Below are 25,344 nucleotides of genomic sequence, written 5' to 3'. Positions count from 1 at the left end.
GCGCAGTATTGCATCAAAAAGTATAAATATGGCCCATAGTTGTATGGGTGATTGAGAGCCTGTGTCATTTATGCTTGCAGCCCATGATATACCTTTTCCCCAAATGTGACACCATTATCTGGCTAAAACATACAGACACTCATCTTTGAGAAAATGGGATGTAGTTTAAATGGAAATAAAAACATTAGACAACTCCATTACTTGAAAGTTTCTTCTTGCACTTTACATGTCTCTCTTTTTGACATGTGTCTGTTTTTCATTCATACGACTGGTACAGTGTATACTGGCCACTGGAAGAAAAGAGCATTCAGTTTTTCAAATGAAAACTGGATTTGTGACTAAAATGAACTGAAAAGTCAGCTCATTAATTCAGTGTATAGACTTTTCAAACATTTCCAAACATCATTATGTTCCCTGCTAAATTATTCAGTTTACTGCACGCCAATCACAACACTTCACTCATGAACAAAAAGGGACCAATTAGCCTATGTTATTTAGAAAAACATTTATCATTCAGACATGTACCTGTTCCTCATAGTTCCTGTAGAGCTGGCTGAACAGGGACAGGACCTCCATGGTGAGCTGTTCAAACTCCTCAGGATATAAGTTAGGGGCCTTGTCATCTGCTTTGCCCAGTATCCTGGCTCACAGAAGTTGGCAACAGCAGCAAAAGAGGAAGAGGTGTTTTTGGCTGCAGTGTTAGGAGACAAGTGAGCTTTTTATGAGACGCTGCATACAGGTACATAGCTTACACAATCCGCGATGGAGACAGACACAACCATTGGCTTTCATGCATAGCGGTCTAACATGTTAGCCTACGACTGTGTCTGTCGTGGAGTGATACACCTTCTATGCGGTTACTTCTACAGCTGGATTGCCAATGTCCTAACGGCAAAGTCAAACAGCCACCATTTTAGGATGGGAGCCAGTGTATTTCTAAATATTAAGTGCTTCACCACCACTCAAAATGCTGGCTAGTTTGTTTACCAATGTAAAGTACGTACAATACTAACTTAGTTAAGTTGCACACACTTTAATGTAATGCGTTACTGTGTCAGACCACAATAGTGACGCAGTGTACTTTATTCTTCTTTTGATGGATTTTTAACAAACAAATAATATGTAAATAATACATTTTGAATGTATTATTTACACACTGTTTTCAGATATATGAGAAATTTAAATTAATTGTTATTCTAAGTTGAAACATAAAATAAACATGATGTGCACATGTATGTCACAAAAAGAGATGTATTTTGCAAGGACATGAGTTATATGTTGATTATCTAATTATTGTAGGGCCATTTCATGTGATATGCAGACATTTGAACCCAGGGAGAGGTAGAAGAGGACAGCCTGAAGTCTTCAGACTTTTTCCAGACCTTGCCACCATGGAGGAACGGGGCATCATAAAAAATGCAGATTGAATAGACAAACTGCTAAATGATTTTTGCTGTAGGTGGTGCCTGATCTCCCTCACAATAGGAATACAACTGTAATAACAACAATAATGAAAATCATGGCAGTACTTATTTTTGTGGCCACAGGATCTCTCAGTACACCAGTACACTGCAGCAGTATTTGGAGACATGTCACAGCCAACTTTCAGTTGTGTGCTACAAGAAGTCCTTTCTTTAATGATGAGAAACATCAACAGCTTCATCCACTTTCCATGACATCAGGAGTTTGCCAATAAGAAGGACTATTTTTATACTTTGGTTGGTGTACCACACGTGGTTAGAGCAATAGATGGCACACATACTGCATTGGTGCCAATACGCACCAGGGAATAGGTCTGCTGCTATAGGAGGAACTTCTAGTCAATCAACATGCAAGTTGTCTACCTACCTGATTTGCACATGTCAAGTGTGTGTGTGCCTATTTTCCTGGGTCAACACATGATTCCTTTGTATTGCAGAACAGCAACATACTCCTGCAAATGTCACAACTTGAACCAGGGGGGCTGGTTTGTTGGTAAGTGCAGTAAGACATGAGGACCATTTGCTTTGTTCATAGTTTATGATTGTGCAATGGGATGACATGATTTTGCTCAGTATATTTATTAATGTCATGTAGGAGATTCAGCATACCCTGACCATAGTTGTTAGCACCACTGAGGATTCAAACAATGTCTGACAAAATCTGCTTAAATGAGTGCCATAGAAGAACACAGAGACCAGTGGAGCAGGTTTTTGTGTTCCTGATGGCAAATTTAGACTGGACAAGATTGGTGGATCCTCTTCGACCCCCCGATAAGTTGTGCAAACTCACGGTTGCCAGCTGCATGTTGCACAACATGGCCTTGTGATGGGATGTCCCAATGATTGCAGAGGAAGGAGACCATGATGAGCCACTGAGTGAGGATGTTAAAATGTCCAATGAAGATGACAGTGGTGAAGAAGAAGGAACTGACATACTTCAAGGTATCATTGACCACTTCTTCACCTGAGTGTGTTTACCTTTACATGTTGTAACATACAATGTCAGGACAACTTGTAACATAGTGAACATATCAGTTTGAGAAGGTATTGTAGTTGTAATGCTCAGGTCAGGAAACTTCAGGGCAAGGATGTTTGCTGATCAAAGTTTCCATACATTGTCTACTTTCTTTATTCACATAGATTATCTTTGCCTGTGCTAAGTATATGTGTCCTCCTAATATCATTTGTCATTCCTCGGGCACTTTACTACATCATGACGACATTTTGAATTGCTATAACAAAGTTTGTCATCCACAGTACCACTTAAAAACACCACAGGTTTCTGCTTGAGTCTTTCTGACATTTTCATGTTTCCCTGAGGAATGCTTTAAATTGAGGTGGCAGTTGGGGAAAATCTCTATTTGGCAGAAGCCCCAAAGACTACTATTGTGCCTTCAGGGTCCTTCAAGTTGCTTTCGCTCTTTCCACTGAAGCTCAGGAAGAGGTGGAGCCAGTGTATATCCCAGTTCAAGATGGCAGGTGATTCAAGTTTCTCTGACTACATCCCCATTTATGATGACATTCATGTTTCACTCTGATGTCATACCCTGCTTTTTCAGCATAAGGCTAGATAGGTCACTGCAGAGCATGCCACAACACAGCCAATAACATTTTTCCTCATTTCATTTACCCCTTGCTTTAAATGTTTTCCTATTACATTTTGCCTTGTTTTCTAGATATGCCTTGGACTCCACCATCTTCTGAACCTCACTCTGGTTTTGGTAGTTTAGTGTCTGTAATCTATCCTTGCATTTTTTTCCCAATTGTTTTTATCCCCCTTAGGACCTTTCTTGGGGACACATGTTGACCACGTATTACTCTGCTCTGGTTAGGTGGCACTGTGGCTATAGGAAAGAGCCATACTTAAATCTGTCAGGCTAGATACCTAAAGAAAGAGCTATCATTACAACCAGCTTTTGACAGGTTGCACAAGTGCCAGCAGCTACTTAACTGCAGTTTCATTATTGACATGCATCCCAATTAAAATGCTGTCCCAGACTATAGTCAAGGTCTTCCAAACTTGTTTGGTATGAAGCAGAAAACTTGAAGCAACTACAGGATGAAAATCTTGAATTTCCTGTCCCCACAACAGGTGTTTCTCGCTTTTCAGGTAAAATTTAAAGAATACGTGCATTCCTTAATGGTGTATCTCACATTTCACCCTGCACAACTTACTCAGGACAACTTACAAGTGAATTATCTCATCATTTTATTAGGTTTTGCCACTTTAAACTGGGCTACTTTTTTGTCATAACTTCAGAGATTTGTTTGGAAGGTTATTCTGCTTTGGTGAAGGCCTACAAAATTATTTGAGTGACCAGATTTGGAGACTTCGGCCAAAGAGGCCTTGTGACATCCAACAAGAGCATTTTGAAATCCTTTCTTATGTATCCAATTTTGCAATTAGCTGTCAAAATCACATGGGTAGAGAGAACTCAGGGATGCTGAAGGGGCCTAAAGATGACTTGATACATTCACCTGATGCAACTGCAAGTGCTAAACTAATTAATGTGGCACTTGTGATTGAGCTTCACCTACATGAAAGAAGGTCTGAAGAGAATAGCTTGAGTAAAGTGGGACAATAGAATTCATAGGCGTTATCCTTATGCAGAGAATATAGAACACTGCTTAATTTTCTTAGGAGAATCACATGCAAGTAGTGGCTACGAGAAGTCTGTTGTCCCAAGCTGAAAAGGAGTGTTATTGAAGATCTGGACTATGTTTGCATTGTGGGGAGGCTGGATGTTTAGTTTGAAATTGTTCAATAAGAACTTAAGGAGGTCAAAGGAAAGACTGATACTCATCTCTTGCAAGGTCAAGGAGAGAAGAGGCAGGCATGCAAAAATGTTCCTTCATAATTTTGTTTCTAATACTGATCTATTTCTTTTTATGGGTAATGATCATACTGAATAAATAACAGTTTTACATCTTTTAGCTTTTTTAGATCAAGGAGCTAAAGGCATGTATGTACACTCTGATTAGGTTGAAAAGAGTCATATTCCTAAGATCCCTAAGAAGGAGCCTGAACATGCCCAGACAGTACTTGAAACAACTTTGTCTAAAGGCCTACTAAAATCCTCTTTCAGTGGCTTTTCCTAATCATAAGGAAACCTTATTTATGGTGTCATTGAGACACCAAACTATACAGTTATCTTTGGGTTACTTTGGTCAGGACTGGATAAACCATATATTAATAGGGAAATGCAAAATATTTCCCTATGCTCCTAGTTTTGCAATGATATTTTTTAATCTGAAAGTCAATGAATTCCAAGGAATGAAATAGGGAACAACTCCATCAAAACAGTTGCAGGTCTTACTGCTGTTCTGATGCATTATCAGGCCTCATAAGACGCGTTTGAAAAACCAAAAGTATTTTACTTACTTCCTCATAGGGAATATGATTGCACAGTACCAATGGTGCCTTGTGCAATCTCTAATTTTTGTTGAATCTATTCATTCAGAATCGTAGAAAAAAATCTTGAAAATAATTTGCAGGAAAAAATAGGAAATGGATTGAACCAGCATCAGAGAGGGGACCATCTGACACCTATTCCGCCTTACAAATGTCAGATCTGGCGACCTCAAAGGGATGGAAGCATTTGCCACATGATGGTTCAAGAATTAAATATAGCTTAAAAGGGGCCCAAACATTATCCATTTTTTATCCATCCCTAGACTTATGTCCACCACAGCTATATGGTGAGCTTCACTTTTGATTTTCATTTATGGGCTATATTGAGTCTTGCCACAGTGAATATATGTATGCTGTGCCTTGCTGTCTGCATCCTCTCAAACAGTTATCAGGCCCACCAAGAATAGCTCCTGCCTAGATCCAGTGTAATACCAGCACATGATCATTTTATATGCATTTTTGTTAAAATGAGAGCAGATGGCGATCCTGACTGCTCTTGTCCAAATTAACCATGAATCATTAGTGAAAGGAAATTCCAAACCCACCCATCAATGCAAAATGCATGCATGATGTTGCTTAGCTGAAACAGAATATAAGGCCCTGCATGACAATGAGTTGAAACTGACCATTTTACATCAATTAAAAATATCTTCGATCTGGGCTGAGTTAATCTAACCCGTGAATACTTTTTATTGTTTTGCTTTGATTACAACTTGCCAATTTTACCACCTGGTTTATTGACATTAATATTTTATTGATTGTGCTTCAATATTTGACTTACATTTTCTCTGCAAATTTGTGTGTATGTGCAAGCAATGTAAAGAAATAGAAATTTCATAAAAATTGTATTTCCAATTAGTTGCTAAGTAGTGATTTAGATTTTTTTTCAAGTTTAAAGGAAAATATATTAATAATTAATACAATAATCAAATGATATAAATACATTTGATAGTTTGAATAAATGATACAATGCAAATTTAGCTGCAATAGAAAATTCTCTCTAAAAACACCACTTCCATATTAATATTGATGTTAAACACACATTCACTGTATATATTTATTAGACTAGCGTGATTCTCCGAGACCACAGCGGAACCTTTAGTGGCACGTACCACATCAGATCACAGGGTGGGCCCATCCTTTGCACCTCTGAGAAATGGTACAGTGGGGTGAGTGACAAACTTTATTGACCCTCACATAATTTACATTTAATTTGGACTTCAATGGTGGAGAGAAGTTTTTCTCCTTCTGTGAGAAACAAACATTTAAAATAGTGGCTGATGTTGATCTGAGGTACACTTGAGAGGCTCCCTTGGCAAATTGAGAGGATGGGCAGTAGAAGGGCCTTGCAAAATGGGGTTCCAGGTGGAGGAGGGAAGGGGAAACTAACTCAACGCAAGACCCTTTTCTTGCTCGGGCAGTTGGGGTAGTTACAAAGGAGATTGATTTGGCAGAAGAGGAGACTCTCGCTGGAGATGAGCGACTGGCAGCAAGCTTCAATAGAAGATGAGGCTCTGGGGTTTTCTGAAAATGGGGATGGGCTTCCACGGATAGGGCAGGGGGATCTGCCCAAAACCCCATTGCCAATAGAAATAGGGATAAAAGTTTAGATGGTACAATAAGGAAGAGCAAGCGGCTCCTGGTGGTTTCCTCTCCTTGTAGTAGTAGCTCTCCCTTGAAAAAAAAAAAGACTCTTAAGAAACTTGGGAAAAACTTGAAATTGCCTTTGCCTGTAAATCTGAACCCCTCGGATATTCTGCATGGCACAAACTTCAGTCACTGCCCAGGACTTGGTGTATAGAATTTATTGATGAAGTTCAAGGAAATGATTGAGGCAAATCTGGCCCCGGTAATGGAACAATTGCAGGCGCTTGAAACTGCAGTCTCCCTGTTGAGTTGATATGGGAGGCCCAGTTCAGTCCTAGTCAATGGTGGCTTTTTGGATCCTAGGCATCAAAGTCAATTGTTTGAGGGGGTGTATGACCAGGAGGGAAACCCTAGAGACCTGGAAAGAGAGATTTTGCAATCTTCAAGTCTCGTTAATTTAGGGGTTCCTAGAAACTGTGTAGAGGCTGCTTCTGTTGATGCTTCTGCAGGTGCTAGTGCAAATTGTAGGTTGAGAGACGGAAAGTCAATTGGAAGCAAGCACATGGAGAATGTGGAGGTGTCTCAAGAAAGGAGTAAGGACCAACCTTTGCATCCGGAAAAGGCTCTCCACTCGTCTGTTTAGCGCTCCCTCCGGACTGCGCCCCTTATGTGGTGGAGCTAATAGACATTCCCTCCTAAGCGCCGGGAACAAGTGCATCTACGGATCAATTAAAAAAAGACTTGTCACTGGTTGAGCAAAAACTGTGATTTTGTTTGTAAGGATTTTAGGGATATTCTATTTGTTAGAAGGATTGATTGGGTTGGGCCTCAGGTTAAGGAAGGAAATGGGGATTGCATTATTGTAAATTGACTTCTGAACATATGTGACCTGGAAGTGATAGGTAAACATCAGGCCCCAACTTTTGTAGGTAGAGGGGCTGGGACGACAATTGATTACATCTTTGTGTCCCCATCTCTAAAAAACTTGGTCATGTATGGTGAGGTGGAAGAGCAGGATTTTAGTGATCATAATCCCCTCACGATTTTCTTTAACTTCCCTGTGATTTTACATAAATCAGCGTTGGGAGGGCCAGTGTCGATGAGAAATAAAGATCAGGGTAGGAGACTTGGATGGAGACAAGTAAATATCGAGCAAGTAGTAGAGAGGGTGGTGGGTCAAAACTTAAATTTGATAATGGGGACTCTCTTGGCTGAATCCCCCAGATCAGGGGAAGTTATGGATGCCATGTTCATAGTAAATGAAGCTATTAACGAATGTTTGACTGTAGCTGCTGAGCCCTTTTGTAAGTACCAGGGTGGATCGTTCAGCAAGCCTTGTTATGAGGCAAAGAAATCTCTGAGGAAGGCACTAAATTGACAACCAAGAGATAAGGCCCATGTGAGAGATGTGAGGGCTCACTACAAAATTGTTCTGAGGGTTAGTACGCAGCAGCTCAAGGAGCAGGCCTGGGAGGACTTGGAACATGCATCACGCAACAAGAAACCAGGCCTGTTCTGGAAAGTTGTAAATAGGGATTCCATTTAGAAAGAAACCTCAGAGGGTTTGGTCTGTAACATCGCCCCGAGGTTTGGGTGAGCCATTTTTATATGATCTTTTTGGGGGGGCCCTCTAGGGGAGAAAATGAGCAAACAGTATGGCCACCCCCTAAATTGAGCTATTAGGTTTACACTTTAAGAGGTGAAGGAGGCACTCCTGGGCAGTGCTAGCCATAAAGACCCTGGCCCTGATACTATCCCGATGGATCTATATCAATACTGTCCTCAGCTGTGGGCACCTATTCTGCTCAATGTTCTTATTGCAGCAGTTAGTGCAGGAATTCCCACTACATGGAGATTGGCATGTATTGTACCCGTCTACAAAAAAGGGGAATCGTAATGACTGAAAGTCGTACAGCCCAATCTCACTCCTCGATTCCTCAGCAAAAACTTTGGGACAAATTATTTTAAGGCGTATTGAGGACTGGATGTCTGAAAATGAAATCCTGAGCAGGGTGCAATATAGTTTTAGGGAAGGGCTTGGTACCCAAGAGCAGTGTTTAAATCTGCTCATGGTGATTGGCAAATATACGCAAGCAGAAAGGGGTACACTGTATCTTGCTTTTATGGATCTCAGCTGCGCCTTTGATAGGGTGCATCCATATTAAACTTTTTATGTGCAATGTTTTCCAATCAAAAGTTCTATTATTAATCTTGATATATTTGTTATATCAAATTGATTACTTAAGAAACTCATCTTCATTGTAAGATGGGCTGTGAAATTCTACAGGAATTTTTCAAGATAGGAAGAAAGATGGAAGCTGGTGTCTTTGTTAGAGTTACAACTTCTGGGAAGGAAAGGTATCAAAAATGATCTTTCAACATAAACTCATAATGGTGATATAATGGATTGATCCTCGTTAAATAAATAAAAAAGCTTGCTTGAGGGAAAAGACAATATGATATGGATGAAAATCTGGGACATTAACTCTTGCTAGAAGTTTAGGTCTTTTTGAAAGAACATTCAATGTTTTTTATTAATCCATAAAAAATTAGATAAAATAGAGTTAATCTTTTTTTAAATAATGACGGGATCATTAATTGAGATATTTGATAAATAAAAAAGAATTACAGGAAGGAACATCATCTTAAGAGAATCTAATCTACCCCACCAATATAAAATATAGGATTCCATTTAGTGATGAGAGAATTGAGAGTGGAAAACAATTGTAAAAAATTAAAGGAGATTCTGTCTTTAAAAGAAGCCTTAAACCAAAGACCCAAATATTTAATTTTATAATTATTCCAGTGGAAATTGGATAATTTAAAATCTTCAAGAAAACAGGAATTATTTGACATTTATCTTTATTTAATTTGCACCCCGAAACAGAAGCAAAGCCTTCAACTTCAGACAAGAAAACAGGAAGTGAAGATTGTGGTTTTGACATAAAAAAATAAAATATCATCTGCATAAGCCAAAAATGTGAATTGTTTTTCCCCATATTGAAAACCATGCAAATTTGAATTGGCACTAAGGCCCTTATTACAACCCTGGCGGTCGGTGATAAAGTGGCGGTAATTCCTCCAACAGGCTGGCGGTAAATACTGCCAAATAATGGCCATGGAGGAAAGAGCTCAGACAGACAGCCACTTTCCCACACTGACCGCCAGGGCGGAATCAACAGGCACCATGGTGGCAGCCGCCAACAGCCAGGCGGAAGCCAATGTTCCGCCCACTGTATTAAGGCACAGGAAACTGCCACCTTTTCTGGGGCGGTACCAACGACATCAAAAGCTTGGTGGAAACACTGCACAGAAGGGAAACGACTTACCTGTGGAGACTCAGAGAAGAACTACGCCACCAGGAAGCCTGAATTGCATATCTTCTACATCCTGCTCCACCACGAACACCAACGATGGCGACGACGACCACAGTGAGTACAGCCGCCTAGCACACAGGGTAGGGGGGAGGAAAAAAAGAGTGACACACACACACACGCAACATGCAACACCCCCACCCCCAACACCATACACAAAAGCAGATGCAGTAATGAAACAAATTTACCCCATACCACTCTGGAATAATGCAAGTACAACACAAATAGATGAAAGTGAGTGCAATAAGATAAATACAGTAGTAATACGTGCATCCAATCTAAAAGTATATACATTTTTACAAATCAAGGAACACTGCCCAGTCCTCAATGTTCGTGGGCCACAGGGCCACATTACAAAGTCCAAGGCCCCACTTGACTCCTGCAACAACATGGAGAGAACACTGCAGAGGCATCAGTTAGAAAATAGGCAGGTACCTCAGGGGGACAGGGAATGGGGGGGCACCTCAGCTGGCAGAAGGAACAACACCACTGATTCTGGAGGGGGCACCATGCCCTGTGCTTGGTCCTGGGGAGGGCAAGGCCACAGTCTCTCAAGTGGGTGACTTGCCCACATGCTCTCGAGGGGGCAACAGACCCTGTGCTTGGTCCTGGGGAGTGCAAGGCCACAGTCTCTCAGCTGGGTGACTTGCCCACTGGCTCTGGATGGTGCAACATGCCCTGTGATCTTCATCCCGGAGAGGATGGGGTGAGTGGGTGTGTTCCCCACTGGTTCTGGAGGGGGCATCGCACCCTGTGATCTTTATCCTGGAGAGGATGGGGTGAGTGGGTGTGTTCCCCACTGGTTCTGGAGGGGGCATTGTGCCCTGTGATGCAGGTCTGGAGAAGTGCAAGGTCACAATCTCTCAGGTGGGTGTCATACCGCACAATCGCCCATGGACACAGGACTATACACTGTCCGCCGGCGGTGATGGCTGCTCAGTGGTATTGATGATGATGTTGCCGGTGGTGGTGGGGGGAAGCTCCTGCCCATCCCCTGCAGCCTTGGATGGCTGCCCACTGGTGGTGGTGGTGCTGCTGCTGGTGTTTGTGCGGGAAGCTCCTGCCCATCCCCTGCAGCCTCGGACGGCTGCCCAGGCTCGGTGCATGGTGCTTTTATCCTGAGGAATAGCAGCATCCCAAATGTGATGGCCCAACTACAGAGGCACAGGGTGTGGCTAATAGGCGAGCCCTGGTTCCTACCCAGTGGATGTTCGTGTATGGGTATGGTGTGGGCCATAACAGTTAGTGTGTGGCTAACAGTTGTCCCTTGATATTTGCAGGTGACTCTGGTTACCCCAACCTCTCATGGCTACTGACCCATGTGAGGAGCAGGGCAGAGGAACGTTAGAATGAGGCACATGGGCGAACAAGAGGGATAATTGAATGTGCATTTGGCCTTCTGAAGGCCAGGTTTCGGTGCCTCCATCTAACAGATGGATCCCTGTGCTAATCACCCAAGAAGGTCTGCCAGATAATCCTAGCATGCTGAATGTTGCATAACGTTGCATTGAGATGCCAAGTGCCTTTTCTGCAGGAGGAGGAGGCTGGAGATGGTCGTGTGGCAGCAGTGGACCCTGTGGACAGTGAAGATGAGGAGGCAGAGGATGAGGACAGCAGAACTGCAGTGAGTAGACAATACTTTCAATGACATACATGTAAGACAGTGTAACTTCACATTTCATTGAAAGTTTTTTGTTTGACATTGTCAATGGCAGGCTGTGATTTCTCACTTCTATACCCACTTACTGTACCCTTTGGCAACTCTTGTTACAGATGTTGGTGCCCCACTATTGCTCCTGGTGTGTTCACCGCAGCCAACTACAGGTCTTTTCTTATGTATACATTACAGCACAGTTAAATTGCAATGTTTAAACCTTTTTAAATGAATACATACTTAAATCATTTGACATATTACATTTTTTCAAAGTGTGTTTATTGCAGTGCTCTGAAGAAAAGGGGGAAGCGCAATGGGATGGGTGATGATGGAGGAAAATCAAGGGTTGAGTCCAGTCTATTTGTAGCACAGGTGCATTGTCCAAGGGGGAATATGAAGGGGAGCAATGGCAGTTCAAGGTAGACAGGGTGACAGAGTGGGACACAAGGATGACAATCAGGAGAGTCTTATTTTATGGCGGGGTTTTGGCAATAGTCTCTGGCTTCTGCCTTGATCACTGGGAATATTTGCGTGGTGGTTCTCCTTCTGCAGGAGGAGGGGTGCTGGTGACCTGTTGGTCCTGTGGCGGGGCTTCCTGTCCATTAGCTGCAGCAGAGGTGGAAGGCTGTTCAGTAGTCTGGCTAGTGGCAGGGGCCCGTTAGTGTGACACTGCCTCCCTCATAATGTTGGCCATGTCTGCCAGCACCCCTGCAATGGAGACCAGGGTGGTGTTAATGGCCTTCAAGTTCTCCCTGATCCCCTGGTACTGTCCCTCCTGCAGCCGCCTGTTCTCCTGCAAATTGTCCATGATCTGGCCCATCGTATCCTGGGAATGTTGGTATGCTCCCAGGATTGCGGTGAGTGTCTCCTGGAGAGTCGGTTCCCTGGGCCTGTCCTCCCCCTGGCACACAGCAGTCCTCACAGCATCCCTGCTGTCCTGTGCCTCTGTCCCCTGAACCGTGTGCCCACTGCCACTGACCCCAGGACCCTGATTGTCTTGGGTTTGTGGAGTGCCCTGGGGTCCCTATAGTGGTGGACACACTGCTGATTGACGTGTCCTGGGGACAGAGGTATGGGTCCGCTGGGTGGGTGCTGTAGTGGTGTTTCCTGAGGGTGGAGGCTCTGTGGTGGTGTGTGTAGGAGGCTGGACTGGCTTGTAGTGAGTACCAAGGGGTACTTGCACCTTGCACCAGGCCCAGTTATCCCTTATTAGTGTATAGGGTGTCTAGCAGCATAGGCTGATAGATAATGGTAGCTTAGCAGAGCAGCTTAGGCTGAACTTGGAGACGAGTGAAGCTCCTACAGTACCACTAGTGTCATATGCACAATATAATAAGAAAACACAATACACAAATATACTAAAAATAAAGGTACTTTATTTTTATGACAATATACCAAAGTATCTCAGAGTATACCCTCAGTATGAGGATAGCAAATATACACACGATATATGTACACAATACCAAAATATGCAGTAATAGTATTAGAAAACAGTGCAAACAATGTATAGTTACAATAGGATGCAATGGGGACACATAGGGATAGGGGCAACACCAACCATATACTTCAAAAGTGGAATGCGAACCATGAATGGAGCCCAAACCTTTGGGACCTTGTAGAGGGTCGCTGGGACTATTAGAAAATAGTAAGGGTTAGAAAAATAGCCCACCCCAAGACCCTGAGAAGTGAGTGCAAAGTGCACTAAAGTTCCCCAAAGGACATAGAAGTCGTGATAGGGGAATTCTGCAGGAAAGACACAAACCAGCAATGCAACTACAATGGATTTCCAGTCGAGGGTACCTGTGGAACAAGGGGACCAAGTAAAAAAGTCACAAGCAAGTCGGAGATGGGCAGATGCCCAGGAAATGCCAGCTGTGGGTGCAAAGAAGCTGCTACTGGACAGTAGAAGCTGCAGGTTCTGCAGGAACGACAGGGGCTAGAGACTTCCCCTTTGGAGGATGGATCCCCCACGCTGCGGAGAGTTGTGCAGAAGTGTTTTCCTGAAGAAAGACTGCCAACAAGCCTTGCTATCTGCAAATCGTGCGGTTAGGGTTTTTGGATGCTGCCGTGGCCCAGGAGGGACCAGGATGTCGCCAATTGTGTCTGGGGACAGAGGGGGTGTCGAGCAAGACAAGGAGTTCTCTCAGAAGCAGGCAGCACCCAGCAGAAGTGCTGGAACAGGCACTACGAAGATGCATGATACAGTGCTCACCCGAAGTCGCACAAAGGAGTCCCACGTCGCCGGAGGACAACTTAGGAAGTCGTGCAATGCAGGTTAGAGTGCCGTGGACCCAGGTTGGACTGTGCACAAAGGATTTCCGCCGGAAGTGCACGGAGGCCGGAGTAGCTGCAAAAGTCGCGGTTCCCAGCAATGCAGTCTGGCGTGGGGAGGCAAGGACTTACCTCCACCAAACTTGGACTGAAGAGTCACTGGACTGTGGGAGTCACTTGGACAGAGTTGCTGGATTCAAGGGACCTCGCTCGTTGTGCTGAGAGGAGACCCAGGGTACCGGTGATGCAGTTCTTTGGTGCCTGCGGTTGCAGGGGGACGATTCCATCAACCCACGGGAGATTTCTTCGGAGCTTCTAGTGCAGAGAGGAGGCAGACTACCCCCACAGCATGCACCACCAGGAAAACAGTCGAGAAGGCGGCAGGATCAGCGTTACAGAGTTGCAGTAGTCGTCTATGCTACTTTGTTGCAGTTTTGCAGGCTTCCAGCGCGGTCAGCAGTCGATTCCTTGGCAGAAGGTGAAGAGAGAGATGCAGAGGAACTTGGATGAGCTCTTGCATTCGTTATCTATGGAATCCACAGAGACAGAGACCCTAAATAGCCAGAAAAGAGGGTTTGGCTACCTAGGAGAGAGGATAGGCTAGCAACACCTGAAGGAGCCTATCAGAAGGAGTCTCTGACGTCACCTGGTGGCACTGGCCACTCAGAGCAGTCCAGTGTGCCAGCAGCACCTCTGTTTCCAAGATGGCAGAGGTCTGGAGCACACTGGAGGAGCTCTGGAGACCTCCCAGGGGAGGTGCAGGTCAGGGGAGTGGTCACTCCCCTTTCCTTTGTCCAGTTTCGCGCCAGAGCAGGGCTAAGGGGTCCCTGAACCGGTGTAGACTGGCTTATGGAGAAATGGGCACCATGTGTGCCCATGAAAGCATTTCCATAGGCTGGGGGAGGCTACTCCTCCCCTGCCTTCACACCATTTTCCAAAGGGAGAGGGTGTAACACCCTCTCTCAGAGGAAGTCCTTTGTTCTGCCATCCTGGGCCAAGCCTGGCTGGACCCCAGGAGGGCAGAAACCTGTCTGAGGGGTTGGCAGCAGCAGCAGCTGCAGTGAAACCCCGGGAAAGCCAGTTTGGCAGTACCAGGGTCTGTGCTACAGACCACTGGGATCATGGGATTGTGCCAACTATGCCAGGATGGCATAGTGGGGGCAATTCCATGATCATAGACATGTTACATGGCCATATTCGGAGTTACCATTGTGAAGCTACATATAGGTAGTGACCTATATGTAGTGCACGCGTGTAATGGTGTTCCCGCACTCACAAAGTCCGGGGAATTGTCCCTGAACAATGTGGGGGCACCTTGGCTAGTGCCAGGGTGCCCTCACACTAAATAACTTTGCACCTAATCTTTACCAGGTAAAGGTTAGACATATAGGTGACTTATAAGTTACTTAAGTGCAGTGTAAAATGGCTGTGAAATAACGTGGACGTTATTTCACTCAGGCTGCAGTGGCAGGCCTGTGTAAGAATTGTCAGAGCTCCCTATGGGTGGCAAAAGAAATGCTGCAGCCCATAGGGATCTCCTGGAACCCCAATACCCTGGGTACCTCAGTACCATATACTAGGGAATTATAAGGGTGTTCCAGTAAGCCAATGTAAATTGGTAAAAATGGTCACTAGCCTGTTAGTGACAATTTGAAAGAAATGAGAGAGCATAACCACTGAGGTTCTGATTAGCAGAGCCTCAGTGAGACAGTTAGTCATAACACAGGTAACACATTAAGGCACACTTATGAGCACTGGGGCCCTGGCTGGCAGGGTCCCAGTGACTCATACAACTAAAACAAAATATATACAGTGAAAAATGGGGGTAACATGCCAGGCAAGATGGTACTTTCCTACACAACCCCCCCCCCCAAACGAAGGACAATAAGACTAGCCATGACCTGATGAGTCTTCATTGTCTAAGTGGAAATATCTGGAGAGTCCATCTGCATTGCAGTGGCTACTCCCAGGTCTACGTTCCACTGTATAGTCCATTCCCTGTAGGGATATGGACCACCTCAATAATTTAGGATTTTCACCTTTCATTTGTTTTAGCCAAAGTAGAGGTTTGTGGTCTGTCTGAACAATGAAGTGAGTGCCAAACAGGTATGGCCTCAACTTCTTCAGAGCCCAGACCACAGCAAAGGCCTCCCTCTCTATGGCAGACCAACGCTTTTCTCTAGGGGTCAACCTCCTACTAATAAAAGCAACAGGTTGATCCTGGCCCTCAGAATTAAGTTGTGATAGCACTGCCCCTACTCCTAATTCAGATGCATCAGTTTGGACATAGAATTTTTTAGAGTAACAAGGGCTTTTCAGGACAGGTGCAGAGCACATGGCCTGCTTCAGCTCCTCAAAAGCTTTCTGACAGTTTGCTGTCCATAATACCTTTTTAGGCATTTTCTTGGATGTGAGGTCATTAAGAGGGGCTGCAATGGAGCCATAGTTCTTAATGAACCTCCTGTAATACCCAGTGAGGCCTAGGAAGGCTCTCACCTGAGTCTGAGTAGTAGGGGGAACCCAATCTATAATAGTTTGGATTTTCCCCTGAAGTGGTGCAATCTGTTCCCCCCCAACAAGGTGTCCCAGATAAACCACCTTCCCCTGCCCTATCTGGCACTTTGAAGCCTTGATAGTGAGGCCTGCCTTTTGCAGCGCCTCTAAAACTTTCCATAGGTGGACCAGGTGATCATCCCAGCTGGAGCTAAAGACAGCTATATTGTCCAAATATGCTGCACTAAAAGCTTCCAGCCCTTGCAGGACTGTGTTCACCAACCTCTGAAAAGTGGCAGGTGCATTTTTCAATCCAAAAGGCATTACTGTGAATTGGTAATGTCCTCCAATGGTTGAAAATGCAGTTTTAGGTTTAGCATCTTCTGATAATTTGATCTGCCAATACCCTGCAGTCAAATCAAAAGTGCTTAGATACTTGGCAGATGCCAGTGTATCTATGAGCTCATCTGCCCTGGGTATAGGGTGAGCATCAGTTTTGGTTACCTGGTTGAGACCTCTGTAGTCTACACAAAACCGCATTTCCTTCTTTCCATCCTTGGAATGAGGTTTTGGTACAAATACCACAGGAGAAGCCCATGGACTTTCAGAGTGCTCAACCACTCCCAGTTCTAACATTTTCTGCACCTCTTGCTTTATGCAGTCCCTGACATGGTCAGGCTGCCTATAGATCTTACTTTTGACAGGCAAGCTGTCTCCAGTATCTATAGTGTGCTTACACCGAGAAGTGGTACCTGGCACAGTAGAGAAGAGTTCAGAAAACTGACCCAGGAGATTTATGCAATGGTCTTTCTGCTCAGCAGTAAGACAATCAGCCAAAACTACACCTTCCACTAGAGCATCTTGTTCTGTGGAAGAAAAGAGATCAGGTAGAGGATCACTGTCTTCTTCCTGTCCCTCATCAGTTGCCATGAGCAGGGTGAGATCAGCCCTGTCATAGTAGGGTTTCAGGCGATTGACATGGAGCACCCTAAGGGGACTCCTGGCAGTGCCTAAGTCAACTAAGTAGGTGACTTCACCCTTTTTCTCAACAATTGTGTGGGGTCCACTCCATTTGTCTTGGTGTGCTCTTGGGGCCACAGGCTCCAAGACCCACACTTTCTGCCCTGGTTTGTACTGAACCAAAACAGCCTTCTGGTCATGCCATTGCTTTTGGAGCTCTTGGCTGGCCTGAAGGTTTTTACTGGCCTTTTTCATGTACTCAGCCATCCTTGATCTGAGGCCAAGTACATAATCCACAATATCTTGCTTTGGAGCTTTTAAAGGTTGTTTCCAACCCTCCTTGACATGTGTTAGTGGACCCCTAACAGGGTGTCCAAAGAGGAGTTCAAAGGGGCTGAAGCCCACTCCTTTCTGGGGTACCTCCCTGTAGGCAAAAAGGAGGCATGGTAAAAGGATATCCCATCTCCTGCGGAGTTTTTCAGGGAGTCCCATAATCATGCCTTTGTGAGTTTTGTTAAATCTCTCCACCAGTCCATTTGTTTGTGGATGATAGGGTGTAGTGAACTTATAAGTCACACCACACTCCTTCCACATGGCCTTTAAGTAAGCAGACATGAAATTGCTTCCCCTGTCTGATACCACCTCTTTTGGGAAGCCCAGCCTGGAAAATATTCCCAGGAGGGCCTTTGCTACTGCAGGTGCTGTAGTGGTCCTAAGAGGAATTGCTTCAGGATATCTTGTGGCATGGTCCACTACCACCAAGATAAACCTATTGCCTGAAGCAGTAGGAGGGTCAAGGGGGCCAACTATGTCAACCCCTACCCTTTCAAAGGGAACCCCAACCACAGGCAGTGGAATAAGGGGTGCCTTTGGAGTGCCACCTGTCTTGCCACTGGCTTGACAGGTTTCACAGGACTTACAAAATTCCTTTGTGTCCTCTGACATTCTAGGCCAATGAAACAAGGGAACAAGTCTGTCCCAAGTTTTCATTTGTCCCAAATGTCCAGCTAGGGGAATGTTGTGGGCTAGAGTTAGGAGGAACTTTCTGTACTCCTAGGAATCACTAACCTCCTGGCAGTTCCAGGTTTAGGATCCCTTGCTTCAGTGTACAAGAGGTTGTACTCCCAGTAAACTCTGTGAGAGTCACTGACATCCCCATTAGCTTGTTTGACAGCTTGCTGTCTTAGACCCTCTAGTGTGGGACAGGTTTGCTGTGCCACACTCAGCTCCTCCCTGGCAGGACCCCCTTCACCCAAAAGCTCAGCAGTGTCTGCTTCCAGCTCCTCTGGTGTAGGTTCTGCACAGGGTGGAAATTCTTCTTCCTCAGAATTAGAATCCACTGTAGAGGGAGGGATAGTAGGAAGTGCTTTACTTCTACTAGCCCTAGCTTTAGGGAGCACTTGGTCCATTGTTCCAGGATCCAAGTCACCCTGTCCTTTTTGATTTTTGGCCTGAGCCCTGGTTAAAGCAAAAATATGCCCTGGGATGCCCAGCATTGCTGCATGGGCCTCCAGCTCCACATCTGACCAAGCTGATGTCTCCAAATCATTTCCTAGTAGACAGTCTACAGGTAAATCTGAGGCTACCACAACTTTCTTTGGACCAGTAACACCCCCCCCCCAGTTGAGATTTACAACAGCCATGGGGTGGCTAAGTGTGTTGTTGTGAGCATCGGTTACTTGGTACTGGTGACCAAGTAGGTGTTGTTCAGGGTGGACCAGTTTCTCTATCACCATTGTGACACTGGCACCTGTGACCCTGTAGGCCTGAACCTCAACACCATTTATTAGGGGTAGCTGCTTGTACTTATCCATATTAAGGGGACAAGCAACTAAGGTGGCTAAATCAATAGCCCCCTCAGAGACTAACACAGCCTCTGTGGTCTCCCTAACCAGACCAACCCCAACTACGTTACCAAAAGTGAGCCCAGCTACTCCCTTGGATTGGCTTTTAGTAGGTTTTCTCCCACCACCACTGCTATTAGTAGGGACACTAGGGGGCATATTTATACTCCGTTTGCGCCGGAATTGCGTCGTTTTTTTTTACGCAATTTCGACGCAAAACTAACTCCATATTTATACTTTGCCGTTAGATGCGTCTAGCGCCAAAGTCCATGGAGTTAACGTCATTTTTTAGCGTGGACACCTACTTTGCGTTAATTATATGCAAGGTAGGCGTTCCCGTCTAAAAAATCGACTCCGAAGCATGTGCGTCGGATTTATACTCCCGGACAAAATTCACGCCCGGGAGTGGACGGGTCAAAAAAAATTACGTACAGCCGCTTTTGCGCCGTTTTTTACCGCCTGCAAAAGGCAGCCGTTAAGGGACCTGTGGGCTCTGAAAGAGCCCAGAGGTGCCCTCCCATGCCCCCAGGGACCCCCCCTGTCACCCTTGCCCACCCCAGGAGGACACCCAAGGCTGGAGGGACGAATCCCAGGGACATTAGGGTAAGTTCAGGTAAGTTTTTTTTTTTTTTTTTTTGTGGCATAGGGGGGCCTGATTTGTGCCCCCCTACATGCCACTATGCCCAATGACCATGCCCAGGGGACAGAAGTCCCCTGGGCATGGCCATTGGGCAAGGGGACATGACTCCTGTCTTTGCTAAGACATGAGTCATTTCTATAGGGGTTGGGAGTGAAAAAAAATGGCGCAAATCAGGTTGAGGCGAAAAAATAGCCTCAACCTGACTTGCCCCATTTCTTGACGCCCAAGCCCCATATCCCCCTACGCCGGCGCTGACTGGTGTACATCATTTTTTTTAAACGCACACCAGACGGCGCCGGCGGCTAACGCCGGCTAACGTCATTCAATAAATACGGCGCCCGCATGGTGCTTCAGAATGGCGTTAGCCGGCGCTAATTTCTTTTGACGCAAAACTGCGTTAGCGCAGTTTTGCGTCAAAAAGTATAAATATGGGCCTAGGTGTAGCAGTAGGGGTTGTAGTGGTAGGAGGCTTGGTGCTTTTCTTTGAACAACTGGGATCTGTTGTCCAATGGCCTTTTATTTTACATAAATAGCACCATGGTTTATTTTCTTTGTTTTGATTAGAAGAGGATTTGGGCCCACCACCCCCACCAGAGTGTTTTTGTGGGCTTGATGAAGACTCATTTTTAGATTTGTCCCCACCCTTGTCAGAAGACTTACCATCCTTCTTCTTGTTGCCATCTTTGTCACGCCCTGTATGAACTTTTCTGTTTACCCTTGTTCTGACCCATTTGTCTGCCTTCTTTCCCAATTCTTGGGGAGAGGTCAGATCAGAGTCCACCAAGTACTGGTGCAACAAATCAGACACACAATTATTAAGAATATGCTCTCTCAGGATCAAGTTATACAGGCTGTCATAATCAGTAACTTTACTGCCATGTAACCACCCCTCCAAGGCCTTCACTGAATGGTCAATGAAATCAACCCAGTCTTGTGAAGACTCCTTTTTGGTCTCTCTGAACTTTATCCTGTATTGTTCAGTGGTTAAGCCATAACCATCCAGGAGTGCATTCTTAAGAATTTTGAAATCATTGGCTTCACTTTCTTTCACAGTAAGGAGCCTATCCCTACCTTTTCCACTAAATGATAGCCATAGGATAGCAGCCCACTGCCTTTGAGGGACATCCTGTACAACACAGGCCCTCTCAAGTGCAGCAAACCACTTGTTAATGTCATCCCCCTCCTTATAAGGGGGAACTATCTTGTGCAGATTCCTAGAATCATGCTCTTTTGCAGGATGACTATTGGGAATACTACTGCTGCTGCCACCATGGGTTTCTAAACCCAATTTCTGTCTCTCCTTCTCTACTTCTAAGGACTGTCTATCCAAATCCAGCTGTTGCTTCTTGAGCTTCAGTCTGGTTTGTTCCACTCTCAATCTATTGAGCTCCCTTTCTAACAATCTGTCATCAGGGTGGGTGGGAGGGACATGTCTAGAAATAGAAGTATGATGAGAATGGACAGAAGGAGACCTGTCCCTTAAAGAAGGCACCCTAACAGCTTGGTTAACAGAAACATCACTTCTACTTTGGTGAGAAGGAATACTCTTGCTATGATGTGAGACAACACTATCTGTATGGTGTGACTCAACCTCAGTACCATCTATGCTAGGCTGTCTAGTATTGGGCAGGCTAGGAAGTTTCTTTCCTGAATCTTTTCCTAGGGGAGTCCCTGGATCAGATTGGGAACCATTAGCTACTTTTTCAACAGATGGGGCCCTTTTGGCCTTATCCTGTTCTCTAAGCATGTTAAGCAATAATTCCAAAGAAGGATTCTTCCCTACACTCAAACCTCTCTCCATGCAGAGACTCCTTGCTCCTTTCCAGCTAAGGTGATCATATGCAAGTTTGGACAGATCAACATTTTGGCCTGTGCCAGACATTTTTTTAGACAGAGTTTAAGTGATAGAAAAAGAGAAAAAAGTTTTCAGAACTTTTAGAAAGACAGAAAAAAAAACTTTAAACTTTTAAGAACTTTTAGAAAGTTTAGAGGTAAAGAAATGCAAAACTTTTTGGTTAGGTGTACATACACTGAACTTGTTTTGTATATTTTTCTCTTATTAAAAGTACAATGACAAAAGTGGTAAGTAGTCTCAAAGCACTTATCCCACCACTGCACAACCAATGTAGGAGGCTGGACTGGCTTGTAGTGAGTACCAAGGGGTACTTGCACCTTGCACCAGGCCCAGTTATCCCTTATTAGTGTATAGGGTGTCTAGCAGCATAGGCTGATAGATAATGGTAGCTTAGCAGAGCAGCTTAGGCTGAACTAGGAGACGAGTGAAGCTCCTACAGTACCACTAGTGTCATATGCACAATATCATAAGAAAACACAATACACAGATATACTAAAAATAAAGGTACTTTATTTTTATGACAATATGCCAAAGTATCTCAGAGTATACCCTCAGTATGAGGATAGCAAATATACACAAGATATATGTACACAATACCAAAATATGCAGTAATAGTATTAGAAAACAGTGCAAACAATGTATAGTTACAATAGGATGCAATGGGGACACATAGGGATGGGGCAACACCAACCATATACTCCAAAAGTGGAATGCGAACCACGAATGGACCCCAAACCTATGTGACCTTGTAGAGGGTCGCTGGGACTATTAGAAAATAGTAATGGTTAGAAAAATAGCCCACCCCAAGACCCTGAAAAGTGAGTGCAAAGTGCACTAAAGTTCCCCAAAGGACATAGAAGTCGTGATAGGGGAATTCTGCAGGAAAGACACAAACCAGCAAAGCAGCAACGATGGATTTCCAGTCGAGGGTACCTGTGGAACAAGGGGACCAAGTCTAAAAGTCACAAGCAAGTCGGAGATGGGCAGATGCCCAGGAAAAACCAGGTGTGAGTGCAAAGAAGCTGCTACTGGACAGTAGAAGCTGCAGGTTCTGCAGGAACGACAGGGGCTAGAGACTTCCCCTTTGGAGAATGGATCCCCCACGCCGTGGAGAGTCGTGCAGAAGTGTTTTCCTGAAGAAAGACTGCCAACAAGCCTTGCTAGCTGCAAATCATGCGGTTAGGGTTTTTGGATGCTGCTGTGGCCCAGGAGGGACCAGGATGTCGCAAATTGTGTCTGGGGACAGAGGGGGTGTCAAGCAAGACAAGAAGCCCTCTCAGAAGCAGGCAGCACCCAGCAGAAGTGCTGGAACAGGCACTATGAAGATGCATGATACAGTGCTCACCCGAAGTCGCACAAAGGAGTCCCACGTCGCCGGAGGACAACTTAGGAAGTCGTGCAATGCAGGTTAGAGTGCCATGGACCCAGGCTGGACTGTGCACAAAGGATTTCCGCCGGAAGTGCACGGAGACCGGAGTAGCTGCAAAAGTCGCAGTTCCCAGCAATGCAGTCTGGCGTGGGGAGGCAAGGACTTACCTCCACCAAACTTGGACTGAAGAGTCACTGGACTGTGGGAGTCACTTGGACAGAGTTGCTGGATTCAAGGGACCTCACTCGTCGTTCTGAGAGGAGACCCAGGGTACCGGTGATGCAGTTCTTTGGTGCCTGCGGTTGCAGGGGGATGATTCTGTCGACCCACTGGAGATTTCTTCTGAGCTTCTAGTGCAGAGAGGAGGCAGACTACCCCCACAGCATGCACCACCAGGAAAACAGTCGAGAAGGCGGCAGGATCAGCGTTACAGAGTTGCAGAAGTCGTCTATGCTACTTTGTTGCAGTTTTGCAGGCTTCCCGCGCGGTCAGTAGTCGATTCCTTGGCAGAAGGTGAAGAGGGAGATGCAGAGGAACTCGGATGAGCTCTTGCATTCGTTATCTAAGGAATCCCCAGAGACAGAGACCCTAAATAGCCAGAAAAGAGGGTTTGGCTACCTAGGAGAGAGGATAGGCTAGCAACACCTGAAGGAGCCTATCAGAAGGAGTCTCTGACGTCACATGGTGGCACTGGCCACTCAGAGCAGTCCAGTGTGCCAGCAGCACCTCTGTTTCCAAGATGGCAGAGGTCTGGAGCACACGGGAGGAGCTCTGGACACCTCCCAGGGGAGGTGCAGGTCAGGGGAGTGGTCACTCCCCTTTCCTTTGTCCAGTTTCGCGCCAGAGCAGGGCTAAGGGGTCCCTGAACCGGTGTAGACTAGCTTATGCAGAAATGGGCACCATGTGTGCCCATGAAAGCATTTTCAGAGGCTGGGGGAGGCTACTCCTCCCCTGCCTTCACACCATTTTCCAAAGGGAGAGGGTGTAACACCCTCTCTCAGAGGAAGTCCTTTGTTCTGCCATCCTGGGCCAAGCCTGGCTGGACCCCAGGAGGGCAGAAACCTGTCTGAGGGGTTGGCAGCAGCAGCAGCTGCAGTGAAACCCCGGGAAAGGCAGTTTGGCAGTACCAGGGTCTGTGCTACAGACCACTGGGATCATGGGATTGTGCCAACTATGCCAGGATGGCATAGAGGGGGCAATTCCATGATCATAGACATGTTACATGGCCATATTCGGAGTTACCATTGTGAAGCTACATATAGGTAGTGACCCATATGTAGTGCACGCGTGTAATGGTGTCCCCGCACTCACAAAGTCCGGGGAATTGTCCCTGAACAATGTGGGGGCACCTTGGCTAGTGCCAGGGTGCCCTCACACTAAGTAACTTTGCACCTAACCTTTACCAGGTAAAGGTTAGACATATAGGTGACTTATAAGTTACTTAAGTGCAGTGTAAAATGGCTGTGAAATAACGTGGACGTTATTTCACTCAGGCTGCAGTGGCAGGCCTGTGTAAGAATTGTCAGAGCTCCCTATGGGTGGCAAAAGAAATGCTGCAGCCCATAGGGATCTCCTGGAACCCCAATACCAGGGTACCTCAGTACCATATACTAGGGAATTATAAGGGTGTTCCAGTAAGCCAATGTAAATTGGTAAAAATGGTCACTAGCCTGTTAGTGACAATTTGAAAGAAATGAGAGAGCATAACCTCTGAGGTTCTGATTAGCAGAGCCTCAGTGAGACAGTTAGTCATAACACAGGTAACACATTCAGGCACACTTATGAGCACTGGGGCCCTGGCTGGCAGGGTCCCAGTGACACATACAACTAAAACAACATATATACAGTGAAAAATGGGGGTAACATGCCAGGCAAGATGGTACTTTCCTACAGTGTGGGACTGTGCCTGGGTAACTAACTGTCCGGAGGTCTCTGATGGGCCAGGTTGGTCATTCAGATCCAGGTGAGCAGAGTTGCTGTCATCACTGTGGACCTCTTCTGTCGGGGGACTGGATGTTGCTGGTACCTCTTCTCCGGTGACATTGGCTGGGATACCTGTGGGGATGTAAATACAGTGTTATTATTTCTGTGTGTGACATACTGTGCATGGGTGGGTTGCCCACTATGGTTGTTATTGCCCTGGCAGTTTTACCTTGTATGAGGTGTTATGTGGTGGGCTAGCTGATTGTCTCTAGTGTGCATGCTTTAGTGCTAGGTGTCCATGCAGGTCTGTGAGTGGTGTCCATGCATTGGTATGGCATGCTGGGCTTGCCATTTGGATGAGTGGGTTGTGATGGTGGGGTGTGTGGGAGGTGGTGGAGTGATGGGAGTGAGGGTGGGGTGGGGGTATGTGATGGCATGCAGGTAGGGGGTGATAATAGTTTACAGTCAACTTACTAGAGTC

This window comes from Pleurodeles waltl, chromosome 8 (assembly GCF_031143425.1).
Source record: "Pleurodeles waltl isolate 20211129_DDA chromosome 8, aPleWal1.hap1.20221129, whole genome shotgun sequence".
Taxonomy (NCBI): domain Eukaryota; kingdom Metazoa; phylum Chordata; class Amphibia; order Caudata; family Salamandridae; genus Pleurodeles; species Pleurodeles waltl.
The sequence above is the reverse complement of the archived record's forward strand: the minus strand, read 5'-3'. Positions refer to the sequence as shown.